Below are 25,984 nucleotides of genomic sequence, written 5' to 3' on the forward strand. Positions count from 1 at the left end.
AGGGAAACATAACAGATAACATGGGAGTGGATAAAGGATTGTTTTAGCAGAGGATGGTTTCGATCCATCGACCTCTGGGTTATGGGCCCAGCACGCTTCCGCTGCGCCACTCTGCTCTTATACACTGAACCAGTTTCAGATGAACACAGTCTATGGTTTCTTGGGTTTGCTTATCAGTTAAATCAACTGGACTTGGAGGAAAAGATTGGCAAATGTGAAGCAATGTGCCTCAATGGGAAGGTGCACAGTGTTACCTTGTTTGAAAACGAGACTGGAGAGAAACTACCTCCTGCACGCTTCATTGGACATTCCTTATGCTACATAGCTTAGCTGGCTGTTGCAGTTTTGAATAACAAGATATCTTCTTATAGTAGATCAGCTGCAAGTACCCAATATATTCAACTGACAGTCTTTTGGCAGTGGTGGGATTTGAACCCACGCCTCCTGACAGAATGGAGCCTAAATACAGCGCCTTTGACCACTCGGCCACACTACCGTTAGGAACTAGTTTTTACCAAAACAAACCGGAGGCGTTCAGATGTATATTCCACTTTGATGACAATTGGACAATCAAATCGAAGACACATACAGAAGAACATTCAAAACTTCAAACACATAGCCAGTGAGGGTATAAAGCAATTACTCAAGATCAAAAGACCACTAAACTATCAGCCAAGTTAACGGCTTCAACTGTTGGGTCTATTCTGTCAAATTTTCCATTTCAAAAGCCAAAGCAAGTCACTTTCAGCAGGAGGTGAGTTCATGTTCAGAAGGAAAGGGAAACATAACAGATAACATGGGAGTGGATAAAGGATTGTTTTAGCAGAGGATGGTTTCGATCCATCGACCTCTGGGTTATGGGCCCAGCACGCTTCCGCTGCGCCACTCTGCTCTTATACACTGAACCAGTTTCAGATGAAGACAGTCTATGGTTTCTTGGGTTTGGTTATCAGTTACATTAACTGGACATGGAGGAAAATATTGGCAAATGTGAAGCAATGTTCCTCAATCGGAAGGTGCACAGTGTTACCTTGTTTGAAAACGCGACTGGAGAGAAACTACCTCCTGCACGCTTCATTGGACATTCCTTATGCTACATAGCTTAGCTGGCTGTTGCAGTTTTGAATGACAAGAGATCTTATTATAGTAGATCAGCTGCAAGTAGCCAATACATTCAACTGTAGTCTTTTGGCAGTGGTGGGATTTGAACCCACGCCTCCTAAGAGACTGGAGCCTTAATCCAGCGCCTTTGACCACTCGGCCACACTACCGTTAGGAACTAGTTTTTACCAAAACGAACCGGAGGCGTTCAGATGTATGTTCCACTTTGAAGACAATTGGACAATCGAATCGAAGACACATACGAAAGAACATTCAAAACTTCAAACACATAGCCAGTGGGGGTATAAAGCAATTACTCAAGATCAAAAGACCACAAAACTATCAGCCAAGTTAGGGCTTCAACTGTTGGGTCTATTCTGTCAAATTTTCAATTTCAAAAGCCAAAGCAAGTCACTTTCAGCAGGAGGTGAGTTCATGTTCAGAAGGAAAGGGAAACATAACAGATAACATGGGAGTGGATAAAGGATTCCTTTAGCAGAGGATGGTTTCGATCCATCGACCTCTGGGTTATGGGCCCAGCACGCTTCCGCTGCGCCACTCTGCTCTTATACACTGAACCAGTTTCAGATGAACACAGTCTATGGTTTCTTGGGTTTGCTTATCAGTTAAATCAACTGGACTTGGAGGAAAAGATTGGCAAATGTGAAGCAATGTGCCTCAATGTGCAAACAGTGTTAACTTGTTTGAAAACGAGACTGGAGAGAAACTACCTCCTGCACGAATCATTGGAAATTCCTTATGCTACAGAGCTTAGCTTCTTGTTATAGTTTTGAACAACAAGATTTCTTCTTATAGTAGATCAGCTGCAAGTAGCCAATACATTCAACTGTAGTCTTTTGGCAGTGGAGGGATTTGAACCCACGCCTCCTAAGAGACTGGAGCCTTAATCCAGCGCCTTTGACCACTCGGCCACACTACCGTTAGGAACTAGTTTTTACCAAAACGAACCGGAGGCGTTCAGATGTATATTCCACTTTGATGACAATTGGACAATCAAATCGAAGACACATACGGAAGAACATTCAAAACTTCAAACACATACCCTGTGGGGGTATAAAGCAATTACTCAAGGTCAAAAGACCACAAAACTATCAGCCAAGTTAAGGGCTTCAACTCTTGGGTCTATTCTGTCACATTTTCAACTTCAAAAGCCAAAGCAAGTCACTTTCAGCAGGTGGTGAGTTCATGTTCAGAAGGAAAGGGAAACATAACAGATAACATGGGAGTGGATAAAGGATTCTTTTAGCAGAGGATGGTTTCGATCCATCGACCTCTGGGTTATGGGCCCAGCACGCTTCCGGTGCGCCACTCTGCTCTTATACACTAAACCAGTTTCAGATGAAGACAGTCTATGGTTTCTTGGCTTTGCTTATCAGTTAAATTAACTGGACTTGGAGGAAAATATTGGCAAATGTGAAGCAATGTTCCTCAATGGGAAGGTGCACAGTGTTACCTTGTTTGAAAACGAGACTGGAGAGAAACTACCTCCTGCACGCTTCATTGGACATTCCTTATGCTACATAGCTTAGCTGGCTGTTGCAGTTTTGAACAAAAAGAGATCTTCTAATAGTAGATCAGCTGCAAGTACCCAATATATTCAACTGACAGTGGTGGGATTTGAACACACGCCTCCTGAGAGACTGGAGCCTAAATCCAGCGCCTTTGACCACTCGGCCACACTACCGTTAGGAACTAGTTTTTACCAAAACGAACCGGAGGCGTTCAGATGTATATTCCACTCTGATGATAATTGGACAATCAAATCGAAGACACATACGGAAGAACATTCAAAACTTCAAACACATAGCCAGTGGGGGTATAAAGCAATTACTCAAGATCAAAAGACCACTAAACTATCAGCCAAGTTAAGGGCTTCAACTCTTGGGTCTATTCTGTCACATTTTCAACTTCAAAAGCCAAAGCAAGTCACTTTCAGCAGGTGGTGAGTTCATGTTCAGAAGGAAAGGGAAACATAACAGATAACATGGGAGTGGATAAAGGATTCCTTTAGCAGAGGATGGTTTCGATCCATCGACCTCTGGGTTATGGGCCCAGCACGCTTCCGCTGCGCCACTCTGCTCTTATACACTGAACCAGTTTCAGATGAAGACAGTCTATGGTTTCTTGGGTTTGGTTATCAGTAACGTTAACTGGACATGGAAGAAAATATTGGCAAATGTGAAGCAATGTTCCTCAATCGGAAGGTGCACAGTGTTAACTTGTTTGAAAACGAGACTGGAGAGAAACTACCTCCTCCACGCTTCATTGGACATTCCTTATGCTACATAGCTTAGCTGGCTGTTGCAGTTTTGAATAACATGAGATCTTATTATAGTAGATCAGCTGCAAGTAGCCAATACATTCAACTGACAGTGGTGGGATTTGAACCCACGCCTCCTAAGAGACTGGAGCCTTAATCCAGCTACTTTGACCACTCGGCCACACTACCGTTATGAACTACTTTACCAAAACGAACCGGAGTCGTTCAGATGTAAATTCCACTTTGATGACAATTGGACAATCAAATCGAAGACACATACGGAAGAACATTCAAAACTTCAAACACATAGCCAGTGGGGGTATAAAGCAATTACTCAAGATCAAAAGACCACAAAACTATCAGCCAAGTTAAGGGCTTCAACTGTTGGGTCTATTCTGTCAAATTTTCAATTTCAAAAGCCAAAGCAAGTCACTTTCAGCAGTAGGTGAGTTCATGTTCAGAAGGAAAGGGAAACATAACAGATAACATGGGAGTGGATAAGGATTCCTTTAGCAGAGGATGGTTTCGATCCATCGACCTCTGGGTTATGGGCCCAGCACGCTTCCGCTGCGCCACTCTGCTCTTATACACTGAACCAGTTTCAGATGAAGACAGTCTATGGTTTCTTGGGTTTGGTTATCAGTTACATTAACTGGACATGGAGGAAAATATTGGCAAATGTGAAGCAATGTTCCTCAATCGGAAGGTGCACAGTGTTATCTTGTGCGAAAACGAGACTGGAGAGAAACTACCTCCTGCACGAATCATTGGAAATTCCTTATGCTACAGAGCTTAGCTTCTTGTTATAGTTTTGAACAACAAAATATTTTCTTATAGTAGATCAGCTGCAAGTAGCCAATACATTCAACTGACAGTCTTTTGGCAGTGGTGGGATTTGAACCCACCCCTCCTAAGAGACTGGAGCCTTAATCCAGCACCTTTAACCACTCGGCCACACTACCGTTAGGAACTAGTTTTTACCAAAACGAACCGCAGGCGTTCAGATGTATGTTCCACTTTGAAGACAATTGGACAATCGAATCGAAGACACATACGAAAGAACATTCAAAACTTCAAACACATAGCCAGTGGGGGTATAAAGCAATTACTCAAGATCAAAAGACCACTAAACTATCAGCCAAGTTAAGGGCTTCAACTGTTGGGTCTATTCTGTCAAATTTTCAATTTCAAAAGCCAAGGCAAGTCACTTTCAGCAGGAGGTGAGTTTATGTTCAGAAGGAAAGGGAAACATAACAGATAACATGGGAGTGGATAAAGGATTGTTTTAGCAGAGGATGGTTTCGATCCATCGACCTCTGGGTTATGGGCCCAGCACGCTTCCGCTGCGCCACTCTGCTCTTATACACTGAACCAGTTTCAGATGAAGACAGTCTATGGTTTCTTGGGTTTGGTTATCAGTAACGTTAACTGGACATGGAAGAAAATATTGGCAAATGTGAAGCAATGTTCCTCAATCGGAAGGTGCACAGTGTTAACTTGTTTGAAAACGAGACTGGAGAGAAACTACCTCCTCCACGCTTCATTGGACATTCCTTATGCTACATAGCTTAGCTGGCTGTTGCAGTTTTGAATAACAAGAGATCTTATTATAGTAGATCAGCTGCAAGTAGCCAATACATTCAACTGACAGTGGTGGGATTTGAACCCACGCCTCCTAAGAGACTGGAGCCTTAATCCAGCTACTTTGACCACTCGGCCACACTACCGTTATGAACTACTTTACCAAAACGAACCGGAGGCGTTCAGATGTAAATTCCACTTTGATGACAATTGGACAATCAAATCGAAGACACATACGGAAGAACATTCAAAACTTCAAACACATAGCCAGTGGGGGTATAAAGCAATTACTCAAGATCAAAAGACCACAAAACTATCAGCCAAGTTAAGGGCTTCAACTGTTGGGTCTATTCTGTCAAATTTTCAATTTCAAAAGCCAAAGCAAGTCACTTTCAGCAGTAGGTGAGTTCATGTTCAGAAGGAAAGGGAAACATAACAGATAACATGGGAGTGGATAAGGATTCCTTTAGCAGAGGATGGTTTCGATCCATCGACCTCTGGGTTATGGGCCCAGCACGCTTCCGCTGCGCCACTCTGCTCTTATACACTGAACCAGTTTCAGATGAAGACAGTCTATGGTTTCTTGGGTTTGGTTATCAGTTACATTAACTGGACATGGAGGAAAATATTGGCAAATGTGAAGCAATGTTCCTCAATCGGAAGGTGCACAGTGTTATCTTGTGCGAAAACGAGACTGGAGAGAAACTACCTCCTGCACGAATCATTGGAAATTCCTTATGCTACAGAGCTTAGCTTCTTGTTATAGTTTTGAACAACAAAATATTTTCTTATAGTAGATCAGCTGCAAGTAGCCAATACATTCAACTGACAGTCTTTTGGCAGTGGTGGGATTTGAACCCACCCCTCCTAAGAGACTGGAGCCTTAATCCAGCACCTTTAACCACTCGGCCACACTACCGTTAGGAACTAGTTTTTACCAAAACGAACCGCAGGCGTTCAGATGTATGTTCCACTTTGAAGACAATTGGACAATCGAATCGAAGACACATACGAAAGAACATTCAAAACTTCAAACACATAGCCAGTGGGGGTATAAAGCAATTACTCAAGATCAAAAGACCACTAAACTATCAGCCAAGTTAAGGGCTTCAACTGTTGGGTCTATTCTGTCAAATTTTCAATTTCAAAAGCCAAGGCAAGTCACTTTCAGCAGGAGGTGAGTTCATGTTCAGAAGGAAAGGGAAACATAACAGATAACATGGGAGTGGATAAAGGATTGTTTTAGCAGAGGATGGTTTCGATCCATCGACCTCTGGGTTATGGGCCCAGCACGCTTCCGCTGCGCCACTCTGCTCTTATACACTGAACCAGTTTCAGATGAACACAGTCTATGGTTTCTTGGGTTTGCTTATCAGTTAAATTAACTGGACTTGGAGGAAAATATTGGCAAATGTGAAGCAATGTTCCTCAATGGGAAGGTGCACAGTGTTACCTTGTTTGAAAACGAGACTGGAGAGAAACTACCTCCTGCACGCTTCATTGGACATTCCTTATGCTACATAGCTTAGCTGGCTGTTGCAGTTTTGAACAAAAAGAGATCTTCTAATAGTAGATCAGCTGCAAGTACCCAATATATTCAACTGACAGTGGTGGGATTTGAACACACGCCTCCTGAGAGACTGGAGCCTAAATCCAGCGCCTTTGACCACTCGGCCACACTACCGTTAGGAACTAGTTTTTACCAAAACGAACCGGAGGCGTTCAGATGTATATTCCACTCTGATGATAATTGGACAATCAAATCGAAGACACATACGGAAGAACATTCAAAACTTCAAACACATAGCCAGTGGGGGTATAAAGCAATTACTCAAGATCAAAAGACCACTAAACTATCAGCCAAGTTAAGGGCTTCAACTCTTGGGTCTATTCTGTCACATTTTCAACTTCAAAAGCCAAAGCAAGTAACTTTCAGCAGGTGGTGAGTTCATGTTCAGAAGGAAAGGGAAACATAACAGATAACATGGGAGTGGATAAAGGATTCCTTTAGCAGAGGATGGTTTCGATCCATCGACCTCTGGGTTATGGGCCCAGCACGCTTCCGCTGCGCCACTCTGCTCTTATACACTGAACCAGTTTCAGATGAAGACAGTCTATGGTTTCTTGGGTTTGGTTATCAGTAACGTTAACTGGACATGGAAGAAAATATTGGCAAATGTGAAGCAATGTTCCTCAATCGGAAGGTGCACAGTGTTAACTTGTTTGAAAACGAGACTGGAGAGAAACTACCTCCTCCACGCTTCATTGGACATTCCTTATGCTACATAGCTTAGCTGGCTGTTGCAGTTTTGAATAACAAGAGATCTTATTATAGTAGATCAGCTGCAAGTAGCCAATACATTCAACTGACAGTGGTGGGATATGAACCCACGCCTCCTAAGAGACTGGAGCCTTAATCCAGCTACTTTGACCACTCGGCCACACTACCGTTATGAACTACTTTACCAAAACGAACCGGAGGCGTTCAGATGTAAATTCCACTTTGATGACAATTGGACAATCAAATCGAAGACACATACGGAAGAACATTCAAAACTTCAAACACATAGCCAGTGGGGGTATAAAGCAATTACTCAAGATCAAAAGACCACAAAACTATCAGCCAAGTTAAGGGCTTCAACTGTTGGGTCTATTCTGTCAAATTTTCAATTTCAAAAGCCAAAGCAAGTCACTTTCAGCAGTAGGTGAGTTCATGTTCAGAAGGAAAGGGAAACATAACAGATAACATGGGAGTGGATAAGGATTCCTTTAGCAGAGGATGGTTTCGATCCATCGACCTCTGGGTTATGGGCCCAGCACGCTTCCGCTGCGCCACTCTGCTCTTATACACTGAACCAGTTTCAGATGAAGACAGTCTATGGTTTCTTGGGTTTGGTTATCAGTTACATTAACTGGACATGGAGGAAAATATTGGCAAATGTGAAGCAATGTTCCTCAATCGGAAGGTGCACAGTGTTATCTTGTGCGAAAACGAGACTGGAGAGAAACTACCTCCTGCACGAATCATTGGAAATTCCTTATGCTACAGAGCTTAGCTTCTTGTTATAGTTTTGAACAACAAGATTTCTTCTTATAGTAGATCAGCTGCAAGTAGCCAATACATTCAACTGTAGTCTTTTGGCAGTGGAGGGATTTGAACCCACGCCTCCTAAGAGACTGGAGCCTTAATCCAGCGCCTTTGACCACTCGGCCACACTACCGTTAGGAACTAGTTTTTACCAAAACGAACCGGAGGCGTTCAGATGTATATTCCACTTTGATGACAATTGGACAATCAAATCGAAGACACATACGGAAGAACATTCAAAACTTCAAACACATACCCTGTGGGGGTATAAAGCAATTACTCAAGGTCAAAAGACCACAAAACTATCAGCCAAGTTAAGGGCTTCAACTCTTGGGTCTATTCTGTCACATTTTCAACTTCAAAAGCCAAAGCAAGTCACTTTCAGCAGGTGGTGAGTTCATGTTCAGAAGGAAAGGGAAACATAACAGATAACATGGGAGTGGATAAAGGATTCTTTTAGCAGAGGATGGTTTCGATCCATCGACCTCTGGGTTATGGGCCCAGCACGCTTCCGGTGCGCCACTCTGCTCTTATACACTAAACCAGTTTCAGATGAAGACAGTCTATGGTTTCTTGGCTTTGCTTATCAGTTAAATTAACTGGACTTGGAGGAAAATATTGGCAAATGTGAAGCAATGTTCCTCAATGGGAAGGTGCACAGTGTTACCTTGTTTGAAAACGAGACTGGAGAGAAACTACCTCCTGCACGCTTCATTGGACATTCCTTATGCTACATAGCTTAGCTGGCTGTTGCAGTTTTGAACAAAAAGAGATCTTCTAATAGTAGATCAGCTGCAAGTACCCAATATATTCAACTGACAGTGGTGGGATTTGAACACACGCCTCCTGAGAGACTGGAGCCTAAATCCAGCGCCTTTGACCACTCGGCCACACTACCGTTAGGAACTAGTTTTTACCAAAACGAACCGGAGGCGTTCAGATGTATATTCCACTCTGATGATAATTGGACAATCAAATCGAAGACACATACGGAAGAACATTCAAAACTTCAAACACATAGCCAGTGGGGGTATAAAGCAATTACTCAAGATCAAAAGACCACTAAACTATCAGCCAAGTTAAGGGCTTCAACTCTTGGGTCTATTCTGTCACATTTTCAACTTCAAAAGCCAAAGCAAGTCACTTTCAGCAGGTGGTGAGTTCATGTTCAGAAGGAAAGGGAAACATAACAGATAACATGGGAGTGGATAAAGGATTCCTTTAGCAGAGGATGGTTTCGATCCATCGACCTCTGGGTTATGGGCCCAGCACGCTTCCGCTGCGCCACTCTGCTCTTATACACTGAACCAGTTTCAGATGAAGACAGTCTATGGTTTCTTGGGTTTGGTTATCAGTAACGTTAACTGGACATGGAAGAAAATATTGGCAAATGTGAAGCAATGTTCCTCAATCGGAAGGTGCACAGTGTTAACTTGTTTGAAAACGAGACTGGAGAGAAACTACCTCCTCCACGCTTCATTGGACATTCCTTATGCTACATAGCTTAGCTGGCTGTTGCAGTTTTGAATAACAAGAGATCTTATTATAGTAGATCAGCTGCAAGTAGCCAATACATTCAACTGACAGTGGTGGGATTTGAACCCACGCCTCCTAAGAGACTGGAGCCTTAATCCAGCTACTTTGACCACTCGGCCACACTACCGTTATGAACTACTTTACCAAAACGAACCGGAGGCGTTCAGATGTAAATTCCACTTTGATGACAATTGGACAATCAAATCGAAGACACATACGGAAGAACATTCAAAACTTCAAACACATAGCCAGTGGGGGTATAAAGCAATTACTCAAGATCAAAAGACCACAAAACTATCAGCCAAGTTAAGGGCTTCAACTGTTGGGTCTATTCTGTCAAATTTTCAATTTCAAAAGCCAAAGCAAGTCACTTTCAGCAGTAGGTGAGTTCATGTTCAGAAGGAAAGGGAAACATAACAGATAACATGGGAGTGGATAAGGATTCCTTTAGCAGAGGATGGTTTCGATCCATCGACCTCTGGGTTATGGGCCCAGCACGCTTCCGCTGCGCCACTCTGCTCTTATACACTGAACCAGTTTCAGATGAAGACAGTCTATGGTTTCTTGGGTTTGGTTATCAGTTACATTAACTGGACATGGAGGAAAATATTGGCAAATGTGAAGCAATGTTCCTCAATCGGAAGGTGCACAGTGTTATCTTGTGCGAAAACGAGACTGGAGAGAAACTACCTCCTGCACGAATCATTGGAAATTCCTTATGCTACAGAGCTTAGCTTCTTGTTATAGTTTTGAACAACAAAATATTTTCTTATAGTAGATCAGCTGCAAGTAGCCAATACATTCAACTGACAGTCTTTTGGCAGTGGTGGGATTTGAACCCACCCCTCCTAAGAGACTGGAGCCTTAATCCAGCACCTTTAACCACTCGGCCACACTACCGTTAGGAACTAGTTTTTACCAAAACGAACCGCAGGCGTTCAGATGTATGTTCCACTTTGAAGACAATTGGACAATCGAATCGAAGACACATACGAAAGAACATTCAAAACTTCAAACACATAGCCAGTGGGGGTATAAAGCAATTACTCAAGATCAAAAGACCACTAAACTATCAGCCAAGTTAAGGGCTTCAACTGTTGGGTCTATTCTGTCAAATTTTCAATTTCAAAAGCCAAGGCAAGTCACTTTCAGCAGGAGGTGAGTTCATGTTCAGAAGGAAAGGGAAACATAACAGATAACATGGGAGTGGATAAAGGATTGTTTTAGCAGAGGATGGTTTCGATCCATCGACCTCTGGGTTATGGGCCCAGCACGCTTCCGCTGCGCCACTCTGCTCTTATACACTGAACCAGTTTCAGATGAACACAGTCTATGGTTTCTTGGGTTTGCTTATCAGTTAAATCAACTGGACTTGGAGGAAAAGATTGGCAAATGTGAAGCAATGTGCCTCAATGGGAAGGTGCACAGTGTTACCTTGTTTGAAAACGAGACTGGAGAGAAACTACCTCCTGCACGCTTCATTGGACATTCCTTATGCTACATAGCTTAGCTGGCTGTTGCAGTTTTGAATAACAAGAGATCTTCTAATAGTAGATCAGCTGCAAGTACCCAATATATTCAACTGACAGTCTTTTGGCAGTGGTGGGATTTGAACCCACGCCTCCTAAGAGACTGGAGCCTTAATCCAGCGCCTTTGACCACTCGGCCACACTATCGTTAGGAACTAGTTTTTACCAAAACGAACCGGAGGCGTTCAGATGTATGTTCCACTTTGAAGACAATTGGACAATCGAATCGAAGACACATACGGAAGAACATTCAAAACTTCAAACACATAGCCAGTGGGGGTATAAAGCAATTACTCAAGATCAAAAGACCACAAAACTATTAGCCAAGTTAACGGCTTCAACTGTTGGTTCTATTCTGTCAAATTTTCAATTTCAAAAGCCAAAGCAAGTCACTTTCAGCAGGAGGTGAGTTCATGTTCAGAAGGAAAGGGAAACATAACAGATAACATGGGAGTGGATAAAGGATTGTTTTAGCAGAGGATGGTTTCGATCCATCGACCTCTGGGTTATGGGCCCAGCACGCTTCCGGTGCGCCACTCTGCTCTTATACACTAAACCAGTTTCAGATGAAGACAGTCTATGGTTTCTTGGCTTTGCTTATCAGTTAAATTAACTGGACTTGGAGGAAAATATTGGCAAAGGTGAAGCAATGTTCCTCAATGGGAAGGTGCACAGTGTTACCTTGTTTGAAAACGAGACTGGAGAGAAACTACCTCCTGCACGAATCATTGGAAATTCCTTATGCTACAGAGCTTAGCTTCTTGTTATAGTTTTGAACAACAAGATATCTTCTTATAGTAGATCAGCTGCAAGTAGCCAATACATTCAACTGACAGTCTTTTGGCAGTGGTGGGATTTGAACCCACGCCTCCTAAGAGACTGGAGCCTAAATCCAGCGCCTTTGACCACTCCGCCACACTACCGTTAGGAACTAGTTTTTACCAAAACGAACCGGAGGCGTTCAGATGTATGTTCCACTTTAAAGACAATTGGACAATCGAATCGAAGACACATACGAAAGAACATTCAAAACTTCAAACACATAGCCAGTGGGGGTATAAAGCAATTACTCAAGATCAAAAGACCACAACACTATCAGCCAAGTTAAGGGCTTCAACTGTTGGGTCTATTCTGTCAAATTTTCAATTTCAAAAGCCAAAGCAAGTCACTTTCAGCAGGAGGTGAGTTCATGTTCAGAAGGAAAGGGAAACATAACAGATAACATGGGAGTGGATAAAGGATTCCTTTAGCAGAGGATGGTTTCGATCCATCGACCTCTGGGCCCAGCACGCTTCCGCTGCGCCACTCTGCTCTTATACATTGAACCAGTTTCAGATGAACAGAGTCTATGGTTTCTTGGGTTTGCTTATCAGTTAAATCAACTGGACTTGGAGGAAAATATTGGCAAATGTGAAGCAATGTTCCTCAATGGGAAGGTGCACAGTGTTACCTTGTTTGAAAACGAGACTGGAGAGAAACTACCTCCTGCACGCTTCATTGGACATTCCTTATGTGACATAGCTTAGCTGGCTGTTGCAGTTTTGAACAAAAAGAGATCTTCTAATAGTAGATCAGCTGCAAGTTCCCAATATATTCAACTGACAGTCTATTGGCAGTGGTGGGATTTGAACCCACGCCTCCTGAGAGACTGGAGCCTTAATCCAGCTCCTTCGACCTCTCGGCCACACTACCATTATGAACTATTTTAACAAAACGAACCGGAGGCGTTCAGATGTATATTCCACTTTGATGGCAATTGGACAATCAAATCGAAGACACATACGGAAGAACATTCAAAACTTCAAACACATACCCTGTGGGGGTATAAAGCAATAACTCAAGGTCCAAAGACCACAAAACTATCAGCCAAGTTAAGGGCTTCAACTCTTGGGTCTATTCTGTCACATTTTCAACATCAAAAGCCAAAGCAAGTCACTTTCAGCAGGTGGTGAGTTCATGTTCAGAAGGAAAGGGAAACATAACAGATAACATGGGAGTGGATAAAGGATTCCTTTAGCAGAGGATGGTTTCGATCCATCGACCTCTGGGTTATGGGCCCAGCACGCTTCCGCTGCGCCACTCTGCTCTTATACACTGAACCAGTTTCAGATGAACAGAGTCTATGGTTTCTTGGGTTTGCTTATCAGTTAAATCAACTGGACTTGGAGGAAAATATTGGCAAATGTGAAGCAATGTTCCTCAATGGGAAGGTGCACAGTGTTACCTTGTTTGAAAACGAGACTGGAGAGAAACTACCTCCTGCACGCTTCATTGGACATTCCTTATGCTACATAGCTTAGCTGGCTGTTGCAGTTTTGAACAAAATGAGATCTTCTAATAGTAGATCAGCTGCAAGTACCCAATATATTCAACTGACAGTCTATTGGCAGTGGTGGGATTTGAACCCACGCCTCCTGAGAGACTGGAGCCTTAATCCAGCGCCTTTGACCACTCGGCCACACTACCGTTAGGAACTAGTTTTTACCAAAACGAACCGGAGGCGTTCAGATGTATGTTCCACTTTGAAGACAATTAGACAATCGAATCGAAGACACATACGAAAGAACATTCAAAACTTCAAACACATAGCCAGTGGGGGTATAAAGGAATTACTCAAGGTCAAAAGACCACAAAACTATCAGCCAAGTTAAGGGCTTCAACTCTTGGGTCTATTCTGTCACATTTTCAACTTCAAAAGCCAAAGCAAGTCACTTTCAGCAGGTGGTGAGTTCATGTTCAGAAGGAAAGGGAAACATAACAGATAACATGGGAGTGGATAAAGGATTCCTTTAGCAGAGGATGGTTTCGATCCATCGACCTCTGGGTTATGGGCCCAGCACGCTTCCGGTGCGCCAATATGCTCTTATACACTAAACCAGTTTCAGATGAAGACAGTCTATGGTTTCTTGGCTTTGCTTATCAGTTAAATTAACTGGACTTGGAGGAAAATATTGGTAAATGTGAAGCAATGTTCCTCAATGGGAAGGTGCACAGTGTTACCTTGTTTGAAAACGAGACTGGAGAGAAACTACCTCCTGCACGCTTCATTGGACATTCCTTATGCTACATAGCTTAGCTGGCTGTTGCAGTTTTGAACAAAAAGAGATCTTCTAATAGTAGATCAGCTGCAAGTTCCCAATATATTCAACTGACAGTCTATTGGCAGTGGTGGGATTTGAACCCACGCCTCCTGAGAGACTGGAGCCTAAATCCAGCGCCTTTGACCACTCGGCCACACTACCGTTAGGAACTAGTTTTTACCAAAACGAACCGGAGGCGTTCAGATGTATATTCCACTATGATGACAATTGGACAATCAAATCGAAGACACATACGGAAGAACATTCAAAACTTCAAACACATAGCCAGTGGGGGTATAAAGCAATTACTCAAGTTCAAAAGACCACTAAACTATCAGCCAAGTTAACGGCTTCAACTGTTGGGTCTATTCTGTCAAATTTTCAATTTCAAAAGCCAAAGCAAGTCACTTTCAGCAGGAGGTGAGTTCATGTTCAGAAGGAAAGGGAAACATAACAGATAACATGGGAGTGGAAAAAGGATTGTTTTAGCAGAGGATGGTTTCGATCCATCGACCTCTGGGTTATGGGCCCAGCACGCTTCCGCTGCGCCACTCTGCTCTTATACACTGAACCAGTTTCAGATGAACACAGTCTATGGTTTCTTGGGTTTGGTTATCAGTTACATTAGCTGGACATGGAGGAAAATATTGGCAAATGTGAAGCAATGTTCCTCAATCGGAAGGTGCACAGTGTTACCTTGTTTGAAAACGAGACTGGAGAGAAACTACCTCCTGCACGAATCATTGGAAATTCCTTATGCTACAGAGCTTAGCTTCTTGTTATAGTTTTGAACAACAAAATATCTTCTTATAGTAGATCAGCTGCAAGTAGCCAATACTCTCAACTGACAGTCTTTTGGCAGTGGTGGGATTTGAACCCACGCCTCCTAAGAGACTGGAGCCTTAATCCAGCACCTTTGACGACACGGCCACACTACCGTTAGGAACTAGTTTTTACCAAAACGAACCAGAGGCGTTCAGATGTATGTTCCACTTTGAAGACAATTGGACAATCGAATCGAAGACACATACGAAAGAACATTCAAAACTTCAAACACATAGCCAGTGGGGGTATAAAGCAATTACTCAAGATCAAAAGACCACTAAACTATCAGCCAAGTTAAGGGCTTCAACTGTTGGGTCTATTCTGTCAAATTTTCAATTTCAAAAGCCAAAGGAAGTCACTTTCAGCAGGAGGTGAGTTCATGTTCAGAAGGAAAGGGAAACATAACAGATAACATGGGAGTGGATAAAGGATTGTTTTAGGAGAGGATGGTTTCGATCCATCGACCTCTGGGTTATGGGCCCAGCACGCTTCCGCTGCGCCACTCTGCTCTTATACACTGAACCACTTTCAGATGAGCACAGTCTATGGTTTCTTGGGTTTGCTTATCAGTTAAATCAACTGGACTTGGAGGAAAGGATTGGCAAATGTGAAGCAATGTGCCTCAATGGGAAGGTGCACAGTGTTACCTTGTTTGAAAACGAGACTGGAGAGAAACTACCTCCTGCACGTTCCCAATATATTCAACTGACAGTCTATTGGCAGTGGTGGGATTTGAACCCACACCTCCTGAGAGACTGGAGCCTAAATCCAGCGCCTTTGACCACTCCGCCACACTACCGTTAGGAACTAGTTTTTACCAAAACAAACCGGAGGCGTTCAGATGTATGTTCCACTTTGAAGACAATTGGACAATCGAATCGAAGACACATACGAAAGAACATTCAAAACTTCAAACACATAGCCAGTGGGGGTATAAAGCAATTACTCAAGATCAAAAGACCACAACACTATCAGCCAAGTTAAGGGCTTCAACTGTTGGGTCTATTCTGTCAAATTTTCAATTTCAAAAGCCAAAGCAAGTCACTTTCAGCAGTAGGTGAGTTCATGTTCAGAAGGAAAGGGAAACATAACAGATAACATGGGAGTGGATAAAGGATTCCTTTAGCAGAGGATGGTTTCGATCCATCGACCTCTGGGTTATGGGCCCAGCACGCTTCCGCTGCGCCACTCTGCTCTTATACACTGAACCAGTTTCAGATGAAGACAGTCTATGTTTTCTTGGGTTTGGTTATCAGTTACATTAACTGGACATGGAGGAAAATATTGGCAAATGTGAAGCAATGTTCCTCAATCGGAAGGTGCACAGTGTTACCTTGTTTGAAAACGAGACTGGAGAGAAACTACCTCCTGCACGAATCATTGGACATTCCTTATGCTACATAGCTTAGCTGGCTGTTGCAGTTTTGAACAAAAAGAGATCTTCTAATAGTAGATCAGCTGCAAGTTCCCAATATATTCAACTGACAGTCTATTGGCAGTGGTGGGATTTGAACCCACGCCTCCTGAGAGACTGGAGCCTAAATCCAGCGCCTTTGACCACTCCGCCACACTACCGTTAGGAACTAGATTTTACCAAAACGAACCGGAGGCGTTCAGATGTATGTTCCACTTTGAAGACAATTGGACAATCGAATCGAAGACACATACGGAAGAACATTCAAAACTTCAAACACATAGCCAGTGGGGGTATAAAGCAATTACTCAAGATCAAAAGACCACTAAACTATCAGCCAAGTTAAGGGCTTCAACTCTTGGGTCTATTCTGTCACATTTTCAACTTCAAAAGCCAAAGCAAGTCACTTTCAGCAGGTGGTGAGTTCATGTTCAGAAGGAAAGGGAAACATAACAGATAACATGGGAGTGGATAAAGGATTCCTTTAGCAGAGGATGGTTTCGATCCATCGACCTCTGGGTTATGGGCCCAGCACGCTTCCGCTGCGCCACTCTGCTCTTATACACTGAACCAGTTTCAGATGAAGACAGTCTATGGTTTCTTGGGTTTGGTTATCAGTAACGTTAACTGGACATGGAAGAAAATATTGGCAAATGTGAAGCAATGTTCCTCAATCGGAAGGTGCACAGTGTTAACTTGTTTGAAAACGAGACTGGAGAGAAACTACCTCCTCCACGCTTCATTGGACATTCCTTATGCTACATAGCTTAGCTGGCTGTTGCAGTTTTGAATAACAAGAGATCTTATTATAGTAGATCAGCTGCAAGTAGCCAATACATTCAACTGACAGTGGTGGGATTTGAACCAACGCCTCCTAAGAGACTGGAGCCTTAATCCAGCTACTTTGACCACTCGGCCACACTACCGTTATGAACTACTTTACCAAAACGAACCGGAGGCGTTCAGATGTAAATTCCACTTTGATGACAATTGGACAATCAAATCGAAGACACATACGGAAGAACATTCAAAACTTCAAACACATACCCTGTGGGGGTATAAAGCAATAACTCAAGGTCCAAAGACCACAAAACTATCAGCCAAGTTAAGGGCTTCAACTCTTGGGTCTATTCTGTCACATTTTCAACATCAAAAGCCAAAGCAAGTCACTTTCAGCAGGTGGTGAGTTCATGTTCAGAGGGAAAGTGAAACATAACAGATAACATGGGAGTGGATAAAGGATTCCTTTAGCAGAGGATGGTTTCGATCCATCAACCTCTGGGTTATGGGCCCAGCACGCTTCCGCTGCGCCACTCTGCTCTTATACACTGAACCAGTTTCAGATGAACACAGTCTATGGTTTCTTGGGTTTGCTTATCAGTTAAATCAACTGGACTTGGAGGAAAATATTGGCAAATGTGAAGCAATGTTCCTCAATGGGAAGGTGCACAGTGTTACCTTGTTTGAAAACGAGACTGGAGAGAAACTACCTCCTGCACGCTTCATTGGACATTCCTTATGCTACATAGCTTAGCTGGCTGTTGCAGTTTTGAACAAAAAGAGATCTTCTAATAGTAGATCAGCTGCAAGTACCCAATATATTCAACTGACAGTCTATTGGCAGGATTTGAACCCATGCCTCCTGAGAGACTGGAGCCTAAATCCAGCGCCTTTGACCACTCCGCCACACTACCGTTAGGAAGTAGATTTTACCAAAACGAACCGGAGGCGTTCAGATGTATGTTCCACTTTGAAGACAATTGGACAATCGAATCGAAGACACATACGGAAGAACATTCAAAACTTCAAACACATAGCCAGTGGGGGTATAAAGCAATTACTCAAGATCAAAAGACCACTAAACTATCAGCCAAGTTAAGGGCTTCAACTCTTGGGTCTATTCTGTCACATTTTCACCTTCAAAAGCCAAAGCAAGTCACTTTCAGCAGGTGGTGAGTTCATGTTCAGAAGGAAAGGGAAACATAACAGATAACATGGGAGTGGATAAAGGATTCCTTTAGCAGAGGATGGTTTCGATCCATCGACCTCTGGGTTATGGGCCCAGCACGCTTCCGCTGCGCCACTCTGCTCTTATACACTGAACCAGTTTCAGATGAAGACAGTCTATGGTTTCTTGGGTTTGGTTATCAGTAACGTTAACTGGACATGGAAGAAAATATTGGCAAATGTGAAGCAATGTTCCTCAATCGGAAGGTGCACAGTGTTAACTTGTTTGAAAACGAGACTGGAGAGAAACTACCTCCTCCACGCTTCATTGGACATTCCTTATGCTACATAGCTTAGCTGGCTGTTGCAGTTTTGAATAACAAGAGATCTTATTATAGTAGATCAGCTGCAAGTAGCCAATACATTCAACTGACAGTGGTGGGATTTGAACCCACGCCTCCTAAGAGACTGGAGCCTTAATCCAGCGCCTTTGACCACTCGGCCACACTACCGTTATGAACTACTTTACCAAAACGAACCGGAGGCGTTCAGATGTAAATTCCACTTTGATGACAATTGGACAATCAAATCGAAGACACATACGGAAGAACATTCAAAACTTCAAACACATACCCTGTGGGGGTATAAAGCAATAACTCAAGGTCCAAAGACCACAAAACTATCAGCCAAGTTAAGGGCTTCAACTCTTGGGTCTATTCTGTCACATTTTCAACATCAAAAGCCAAAGCAAGTCACTTTCAGCAGGTGGTGAGTTCATGTTCAGAAGGAAAGGGAAACATAACAGATAACATGGGAGTGGATAAAGGATTCCTTTAGCAGAGGATGGTTTCGATCCATCGACCTCTGGGTTATGGGCCCAGCACGCTTCCGCTGCGCCACTCTGCTCTTATACACTGAACCAGTTTCAGATGAACACAGTCTATGGTTTCTTGGGTTTGCTTATCAGTTAAATCAACTGGACTTGGAGGAAAATATTGGCAAATGTGAAGCAATGTTCCTCAATGGGAAGGTGCACAGTGTTACCTTGTTTGAAAACGAGACTGGAGAGAAACTACCTCCTGCACGCTTCATTGGACATTCCTTATGCTACATAGCTTAGCTGGCTGTTGCAGTTTTGAATAACAAGAGATCTTATTATAGTAGATCAGCTGCAAGTAGCCAATACATTCAACTGACAGTGGTGGGATTTGAACCCACGCCTCCTAAGAGACTGGAGCCTTAATCCAGCGCCTTTGACCACTCGGCCACACTACCGTTATGAACTACTTTACCAAAACGAACCGGAGGCGTTCAGATGTAAATTCCACTTTGATGACAATTGGACAATCAAATCGAAAACACATACGGAAGAACATTCAAAACTTCAAACACATACCCTGTGGGGGTATAAAGCAATAACTCAAGGTCCAAAGACCACAAAACTATCAGCCAAGTTAAGGGCTTCAACTCTTGGGTCTATTCTGTCACATTTTCAACATCAAAAGCCAAAGCAAGTCACTTTCAGCAGGTGGTGAGTTCATGTTCAGAAGGAAAGGGAAACATAACAGATAACATGGGAGTGGATAAAGGATTCCTTTAGCAGAGGATGGTTTCGATCCATCGACCTCTGGGTTATGGGCCCAGCACGCTTCCGCTGCGCCACTCTGCTCTTATACACTGAACCAGTTTCAGATGAACACAGTCTATGGTTTCTTGGGTTTGCTTATCAGTTAAATCAACTGGACTTGGAGGAAAATATTGGCAAATGTGAAGCAATGTTCCTCAATGGGAAGGTGCACAGTGTTACCTTGTTTGAAAACGAGACTGGAGAGAAACTACCTCCTGCACGCTTCATTGGACATTCCTTATGCTACATAGCTTAGCTGGCTGTTGCAGTTTTGAACAAAAAGAGATCTTCTAATAGTAGATCAGCTGCAAGTACCCAATATATTCAACTGACAGTCTATTGGCAGGATTTGAACCCACGCCTCCTGAGAGACTGGAGCCTAAATCCAGCGCCTTTGACCACTCGGCCACACTACTGTTAGGAACTAGATTTTACCAAAACGAACCGGAGGCGTTCAGATGTATGTTCCACTTTGAAGACAATTGGACAATCGAATCGAAGACACATACGAAAGAACATTCAAAACTTCAAACACATAGCCAGTGGGGGTATAAAGCAATTACACAAGATCAAAAGACCACAAAACTATCAGCCAAGTTAAGGGCTTCAACTGTTGGGTCTATTCTGTCAAATTTTCAATTTCAAAAGCCAAAGCAAGTCACTTTCAGCAGGTGGTGAGTTCATATTCAGAAGGAAAGGGAAACATAACAGATAACATGGGAGTGGATAAAGGATTCCTTTAGCAGAGGATGGTTTCGATCCATCGACCTCTGGGTTATGGGCCCAGCACGCTTCCGCTGCGCCACTCTGCTCTTATACACTGAACCAGTTTCAGATGAAGACAGTCTATGGTTTCTTGGGTTTGGTTATCAGTTACATTAACTGGACATGGAGGAAAATATTGGCAAATGTGAAGCAATGTTCCTCAATCGGAAGGTGCACAGTGTTATCTTGTGCGAAAACGAGACTGGAGAGAAACTACCTCCTGCACGAATCATTGGAAATTCCTTATGCTACAGAGCTTAGCTTCTTGTTATAGTTTTGAACAACAAAATATTTTCTTATAGTAGATCAGCTGCAAGTAGCCAATACATTCAACTGACAGTCTTTTGGCAGTGGTGGGATTTGAACCCACCCCTCCTAAGAGACTGGAGCCTTAATCCAGCACCTTTAACCACTCGGCCACACTACCGTTAGGAACTAGTTTTTACCAAAACGAACCGCAGGCGTTCAGATGTATGTTCCACTTTGAAGACAATTGGACAATCGAATCGAAGACACATACGAAAGAACATTCAAAACTTCAAACACATAGCCAGTGGGGGTATAAAGCAATTACTCAAGATCAAAAGACCACTAAACTATCAGCCAAGTTAAGGGCTTCAACTGTTGGGTCTATTCTGTCAAATTTTCAATTTCAAAAGCCAAGGCAAGTCACTTTCAGCAGGAGGTGAGTTCATGTTCAGAAGGAAAGGGAAACATAACAGATAACATGGGAGTGGATAAAGGATTGTTTTAGCAGAGGATGGTTTCGATCCATCGACCTCTGGGTTATGGGCCCAGCACGCTTCCGCTGCGCCACTCTGCTCTTATACACTGAACCAGTTTCAGATGAACACAGTCTATGGTTTCTTGGGTTTGCTTATCAGTTAAATCAACTGGACTTGGAGGAAAAGATTGGCAAATGTGAAGCAATGTGCCTCAATGGGAAGGTGCACAGTGTTACCTTGTTTGAAAACGAGACTGGAGAGAAACTACCTCCTGCACGCTTCATTGGACATTCCTTATGCTACATAGCTTAGCTGGCTGTTGCAGTTTTGAATAACAAGAGATCTTCTAATAGTAGATCAGCTGCAAGTACCCAATATATTCAACTGACAGTCTTTTGGCAGTGGTGGGATTCGAACCCACGCCTCCTAAGAGACTGGAGACTTAATCCAGCGCCTTTGACCACTCGGCCACACTATCGTTAGGAACTAGTTTTTACCAAAACGAACCGGAGGCGTTCAGATGTATGTTCCACTTTGAAGACAATTGGACAATCGAATCGAAGACACATACGGAAGAACATTCAAAACTTCAAACACATAGCCAGTGGGGGTATAAAGCAATTACTCAAGATCAAAAGACCACAAAACTATTAGCCAAGTTAACGGCTTCAACTGTTGGTTCTATTCTGTCAAATTTTCAATTTCAAAAGCCAAAGCAAGTCACTTTCAGCAGGAGGTGAGTTCATGTTCAGAAGGAAAGGGAAACATAACAGATAACATGGGAGTGGATAAAGGATTGTTTTAGCAGAGGATGGTTTCGATCCATCGACCTCTGGGTTATGGGCCCAGCACGCTTCCGGTGCGCCACTCTGCTCTTATACACTAAACCAGTTTCAGATGAAGACAGTCTATGGTTTCTTGGCTTTGCTTATCAGTTAAATTAACTGGACTTGGAGGAAAATATTGGCAAAGGTGAAGCAATGTTCCTCAATGGGAAGGTGCACAGTGTTACCTTGTTTGAAAACGAGACTGGAGAGAAACTACCTCCTGCACGAATCATTGGAAATTCCTTATGCTACAGAGCTTAGCTTCTTGTTATAGTTTTGAACAACAAGATATCTTCTTATAGTAGATCAGCTGCAAGTAGCCAATACATTCAACTGACAGTCTTTTGGCAGTGGTGGGATTTGAACCCACGCCTCCTAAGAGACTGGAGCCTAAATCCAGCGCCTTTGACCACTCCGCCACACTACCGTTAGGAACTAGTTTTTACCAAAACGAACCGGAGGCGTTCAGATGTATGTTCCACTTTAAAGACAATTGGACAATCGAATCGAAGACACATACGAAAGAACATTCAAAACTTCAAACACATAGCCAGTGGGGGTATAAAGCAATTACTCAAGATCAAAAGACCACAACACTATCAGCCAAGTTAAGGGCTTCAACTGTTGGGTCTATTCTGTCAAATTTTCAATTTCAAAAGCCAAAGCAAGTCACTTTCAGCAGGAGGTGAGTTCATGTTCAGAAGGAAAGGGAAACATAACAGATAACATGGGAGTGGATAAAGGATTCCTTTAGCAGAGGATGGTTTCGATCCATCGACCTCTGGGCCCAGCACGCTTCCGCTGCGCCACTCTGCTCTTATACATTGAACCAGTTTCAGATGAACAGAGTCTATGGTTTCTTGGGTTTGCTTATCAGTTAAATCAACTGGACTTGGAGGAAAATATTGGCAAATGTGAAGCAATGTTCCTCAATGGGAAGGTGCACAGTGTTACCTTGTTTGAAAACGAGACTGGAGAGAAACTACCTCCTGCACGCTTCATTGGACATTCCTTATGTGACATAGCTTAGCTGGCTGTTGCAGTTTTGAACAAAAAGAGATCTTCTAATAGTAGATCAGCTGCAAGTTCCCAATATATTCAACTGACAGTCTATTGGCAGTGGTGGGATTTGAACCCACGCCTCCTGAGAGACTGGAGCCTTAATCCAGCTCCTTCGACCTCTCGGCCACACTACCATTATGAACTATTTTAACAAAACGAACCGGAGGCGTTCAGATGTATATTCCACTTTGATGGCAATTGGACAATCAAATCGAAGACACATACGGAAGAACATTCAAAACTTCAAACACATACCCTGTGGGGGTATAAAGCAATAACTCAAGGTCCAAAGACCACAAAACTATCAGCCAAGTTAAGGGCTTCAACTCTTGGGTCTATTCTGTCACATTTTCAACATCAAAAGCCAAAGCAAGTCACTTTCAGCAGGTGGTGAGTTCATGTTCAGAAGGAAAGGGAAACATAACAGATAACATGGGAGTGGATAAAGGATTCCTTTAGCAGAGGATGGTTTCGATCCATCGACCTCTGGGTTATGGGCCCAGCACGCTTCCGCTGCGCCACTCTGCTCTTATACACTGAACCAGTTTCAGATGAACAGAGTCTATGGTTTCTTGGGTTTGCTTATCAGTTAAATCAACTGGACTTGGAGGAAAATATTGGCAAATGTGAAGCAATGTTCCTCAATGGGAAGGTGCACAGTGTTACCTTGTTTGAAAACGAGACTGGAGAGAAACTACCTCCTGCACGCTTCATTGGACATTCCTTATGCTACAGAGCTTAGCTTCTTGTTATAGTTTTGAACAACAAAATATCTTCTTATAGTAGATCAGCTGCAAGTAGCCAATACATTCAACTGACAGTCTTTTGGCAGTGGTGGGATTTGAACCCACGCCTCCTAAGAGACTGGAGCCTTAATCCAGCACCTTTGACGACACGGCCACACTACCGTTAGGAACTAGTTTTTACCAAAACGAACCGGAGGCGTTCAGATGTATGTTCCACTTTGAAGACAATTGGACAATCGAATCGAAGACACATACGAAAGAACATTCAAAACTTCAAACACATAGCCAGTGGGGGTATAAAGGAATTACTCAAGGTCAAAAGACCACAAAACTATCAGCCAAGTTAAGGGCTTCAACTCTTGGGTCTATTCTGTCACATTTTCAACTTCAAAAGCCAAAGCAAGTCACTTTCAGCAGGTGGTGAGTTCATGTTCAGAAGGAAAGGGAAACATAACAGATAACATGGGAGTGGATAAAGGATTCCTTTAGCAGAGGATGGTTTCGATCCATCGACCTCTGGGTTATGGGCCCAGCACGCTTCCGGTGCGCCAATATGCTCTTATACACTAAACCAGTTTCAGATGAAGACAGTCTATGGTTTCTTGGCTTTGCTTATCAGTTAAATTAACTGGACTTGGAGGAAAATATTGGTAAATGTGAAGCAATGTTCCTCAATGGGAAGGTGCACAGTGTTACCTTGTTTGAAAACGAGACTGGAGAGAAACTACCTCCTGCACGCTTCATTGGACATTCCTTATGCTACATAGCTTAGCTGGCTGTTGCAGTTTTGAACAAAAAGAGATCTTCTAATAGTAGATCAGCTGCAAGTACCCGATATATTCAACTGACAGTCTATTGACAGTGGTGGGATTTGAACCCACGCCTCCTGAGAGACTGGAGCCTTAATCCAGCGCCTTTGACCACTCGGCCACACTACCGTTAGGAACTAGTTTTTACCAAAACGAACCGGAGTCGTTCAGATGTATGTTCCACTTTGAAGACAATTGGACAATCGAATCGAAGACACATACGAAAGAACATTCAAAACTTCAAACACATAGCCAGTGGGGGTATAAAGCAATTACTCAAGATCAAAAGACCACAAAACTATCAGCCAAGTTAAGGGCTTCAACTGTTGGGTCTATTCTGTCACATTTTCAACTTCAAAAGCCAAAGCAAGTCACTTTCAGCAGGTGGTGAGTTCATGTTCAGAAGGAAAGGGAAACATACCAGATAACATGGGAGTGGATAAAGGATTCCTTTAGCAGAGGATGGTTTCGATCCATCGACCTCTGGGTTATGGGCCCAGCACGCTTCCGGTGCGCCACTCTGCTCTTATACACTAAACCAGTTTCAGATGAAGACAGTCTATGGTTTCTTGGGTTTGGTTATCAGTTACATTAACTGGACATGGAGGAAAATATTGGCAAATGTGAAGCAATGTTCCTCAATGGGAAGGTGCACAGTGTTACCTTGTTTGAAAACGAGACTGGAGAGAAACTACCTCCTGCACGCTTCATTGGACATTCCTTATGCTACATAGCTTAGCTGGCTGTTGCAGTTTTGAACAAAAAGAGATCTTCTAATAGTAGATCAGCTGCAAGTACCCAATATATTCAACTGACAGTCTATTGGCAGGATTTGAACCCACGCCTCCTGAGAGACTGGAGCCTAAATCCAGCGCCTTTGACCACTCGGCCACACTACTGTTAGGAACTAGATTTTACCAAAACGAACCGGAGGCGTTCAGATGTATGTTCCACTTTGAAGACAATTGGACAATCGAATCGAAGACACATACGAAAGAACATTCAAAACTTCAAACACATAGCCAGTGGGGGTATAAAGCA

The 25,984-nt window shown here is 43.0% G+C and overlaps 30 non-coding genes across 30 annotated transcripts; all 30 read right to left on the reverse strand.

Annotated features, from left to right (window-relative positions):
- Positions 1–44: 44 nt before the first annotated feature.
- On the reverse strand, positions 45–116 carry trnam-cau (transfer RNA methionine (anticodon CAU)). The gene has a single exon. It is a non-coding gene; the product is annotated as a tRNA-Met (tRNA).
- A 704-nt stretch (positions 117–820) lies between these two features.
- Positions 821–892, reverse strand: trnam-cau (transfer RNA methionine (anticodon CAU)). Its single transcript has one exon. It is a non-coding gene; the product is annotated as a tRNA-Met (tRNA).
- Positions 893–1,189: 297 nt separating this feature from the next.
- trnal-aag (transfer RNA leucine (anticodon AAG)) lies at positions 1,190–1,271 on the reverse strand. Its single transcript has one exon. It is a non-coding gene; the product is annotated as a tRNA-Leu (tRNA).
- Positions 1,272–1,594: 323 nt separating this feature from the next.
- trnam-cau (transfer RNA methionine (anticodon CAU)) lies at positions 1,595–1,666 on the reverse strand. The gene has a single exon. It is a non-coding gene; the product is annotated as a tRNA-Met (tRNA).
- A 293-nt stretch (positions 1,667–1,959) lies between these two features.
- On the reverse strand, positions 1,960–2,041 carry trnal-aag (transfer RNA leucine (anticodon AAG)). Its single transcript has one exon. It is a non-coding gene; the product is annotated as a tRNA-Leu (tRNA).
- Positions 2,042–2,724: 683 nt separating this feature from the next.
- On the reverse strand, positions 2,725–2,806 carry trnal-uag (transfer RNA leucine (anticodon UAG)). Its single transcript has one exon. It is a non-coding gene; the product is annotated as a tRNA-Leu (tRNA).
- Positions 2,807–3,130: 324 nt separating this feature from the next.
- On the reverse strand, positions 3,131–3,202 carry trnam-cau (transfer RNA methionine (anticodon CAU)). Its single transcript has one exon. It is a non-coding gene; the product is annotated as a tRNA-Met (tRNA).
- Positions 3,203–3,892: 690 nt separating this feature from the next.
- On the reverse strand, positions 3,893–3,964 carry trnam-cau (transfer RNA methionine (anticodon CAU)). The gene has a single exon. It is a non-coding gene; the product is annotated as a tRNA-Met (tRNA).
- Positions 3,965–4,262: 298 nt separating this feature from the next.
- On the reverse strand, positions 4,263–4,344 carry trnal-aag (transfer RNA leucine (anticodon AAG)). Its single transcript has one exon. It is a non-coding gene; the product is annotated as a tRNA-Leu (tRNA).
- A 324-nt stretch (positions 4,345–4,668) lies between these two features.
- trnam-cau (transfer RNA methionine (anticodon CAU)) lies at positions 4,669–4,740 on the reverse strand. The gene has a single exon. It is a non-coding gene; the product is annotated as a tRNA-Met (tRNA).
- A 690-nt stretch (positions 4,741–5,430) lies between these two features.
- trnam-cau (transfer RNA methionine (anticodon CAU)) lies at positions 5,431–5,502 on the reverse strand. Its single transcript has one exon. It is a non-coding gene; the product is annotated as a tRNA-Met (tRNA).
- A 298-nt stretch (positions 5,503–5,800) lies between these two features.
- trnal-aag (transfer RNA leucine (anticodon AAG)) lies at positions 5,801–5,882 on the reverse strand. The gene has a single exon. It is a non-coding gene; the product is annotated as a tRNA-Leu (tRNA).
- Positions 5,883–6,206: 324 nt separating this feature from the next.
- Positions 6,207–6,278, reverse strand: trnam-cau (transfer RNA methionine (anticodon CAU)). Its single transcript has one exon. It is a non-coding gene; the product is annotated as a tRNA-Met (tRNA).
- A 287-nt stretch (positions 6,279–6,565) lies between these two features.
- Positions 6,566–6,647, reverse strand: trnal-uag (transfer RNA leucine (anticodon UAG)). The gene has a single exon. It is a non-coding gene; the product is annotated as a tRNA-Leu (tRNA).
- A 324-nt stretch (positions 6,648–6,971) lies between these two features.
- trnam-cau (transfer RNA methionine (anticodon CAU)) lies at positions 6,972–7,043 on the reverse strand. Its single transcript has one exon. It is a non-coding gene; the product is annotated as a tRNA-Met (tRNA).
- Positions 7,044–7,733: 690 nt separating this feature from the next.
- trnam-cau (transfer RNA methionine (anticodon CAU)) lies at positions 7,734–7,805 on the reverse strand. Its single transcript has one exon. It is a non-coding gene; the product is annotated as a tRNA-Met (tRNA).
- Positions 7,806–8,102: 297 nt separating this feature from the next.
- On the reverse strand, positions 8,103–8,184 carry trnal-aag (transfer RNA leucine (anticodon AAG)). The gene has a single exon. It is a non-coding gene; the product is annotated as a tRNA-Leu (tRNA).
- A 683-nt stretch (positions 8,185–8,867) lies between these two features.
- On the reverse strand, positions 8,868–8,949 carry trnal-uag (transfer RNA leucine (anticodon UAG)). The gene has a single exon. It is a non-coding gene; the product is annotated as a tRNA-Leu (tRNA).
- Positions 8,950–10,405: 1,456 nt separating this feature from the next.
- On the reverse strand, positions 10,406–10,487 carry trnal-aag (transfer RNA leucine (anticodon AAG)). Its single transcript has one exon. It is a non-coding gene; the product is annotated as a tRNA-Leu (tRNA).
- A 694-nt stretch (positions 10,488–11,181) lies between these two features.
- trnal-aag (transfer RNA leucine (anticodon AAG)) lies at positions 11,182–11,263 on the reverse strand. The gene has a single exon. It is a non-coding gene; the product is annotated as a tRNA-Leu (tRNA).
- Positions 11,264–11,957: 694 nt separating this feature from the next.
- trnal-uag (transfer RNA leucine (anticodon UAG)) lies at positions 11,958–12,039 on the reverse strand. Its single transcript has one exon. It is a non-coding gene; the product is annotated as a tRNA-Leu (tRNA).
- Positions 12,040–13,500: 1,461 nt separating this feature from the next.
- On the reverse strand, positions 13,501–13,582 carry trnal-aag (transfer RNA leucine (anticodon AAG)). Its single transcript has one exon. It is a non-coding gene; the product is annotated as a tRNA-Leu (tRNA).
- A 694-nt stretch (positions 13,583–14,276) lies between these two features.
- trnal-uag (transfer RNA leucine (anticodon UAG)) lies at positions 14,277–14,358 on the reverse strand. The gene has a single exon. It is a non-coding gene; the product is annotated as a tRNA-Leu (tRNA).
- Positions 14,359–15,738: 1,380 nt separating this feature from the next.
- On the reverse strand, positions 15,739–15,820 carry trnal-uag (transfer RNA leucine (anticodon UAG)). Its single transcript has one exon. It is a non-coding gene; the product is annotated as a tRNA-Leu (tRNA).
- Positions 15,821–16,514: 694 nt separating this feature from the next.
- trnal-uag (transfer RNA leucine (anticodon UAG)) lies at positions 16,515–16,596 on the reverse strand. The gene has a single exon. It is a non-coding gene; the product is annotated as a tRNA-Leu (tRNA).
- A 2,216-nt stretch (positions 16,597–18,812) lies between these two features.
- On the reverse strand, positions 18,813–18,894 carry trnal-aag (transfer RNA leucine (anticodon AAG)). The gene has a single exon. It is a non-coding gene; the product is annotated as a tRNA-Leu (tRNA).
- Positions 18,895–19,575: 681 nt separating this feature from the next.
- On the reverse strand, positions 19,576–19,657 carry trnal-aag (transfer RNA leucine (anticodon AAG)). Its single transcript has one exon. It is a non-coding gene; the product is annotated as a tRNA-Leu (tRNA).
- A 1,462-nt stretch (positions 19,658–21,119) lies between these two features.
- trnal-aag (transfer RNA leucine (anticodon AAG)) lies at positions 21,120–21,201 on the reverse strand. The gene has a single exon. It is a non-coding gene; the product is annotated as a tRNA-Leu (tRNA).
- A 1,470-nt stretch (positions 21,202–22,671) lies between these two features.
- Positions 22,672–22,753, reverse strand: trnal-uag (transfer RNA leucine (anticodon UAG)). Its single transcript has one exon. It is a non-coding gene; the product is annotated as a tRNA-Leu (tRNA).
- A 2,237-nt stretch (positions 22,754–24,990) lies between these two features.
- Positions 24,991–25,072, reverse strand: trnal-aag (transfer RNA leucine (anticodon AAG)). Its single transcript has one exon. It is a non-coding gene; the product is annotated as a tRNA-Leu (tRNA).
- Between the last annotated feature and the right edge of the window lie 912 nt (positions 25,073–25,984).

This window comes from Limanda limanda, chromosome 10 (genome assembly GCF_963576545.1).
Source record: "Limanda limanda chromosome 10, fLimLim1.1, whole genome shotgun sequence".
NCBI classification, from domain to species: Eukaryota; Metazoa; Chordata; class Actinopteri; order Pleuronectiformes; family Pleuronectidae; genus Limanda; species Limanda limanda.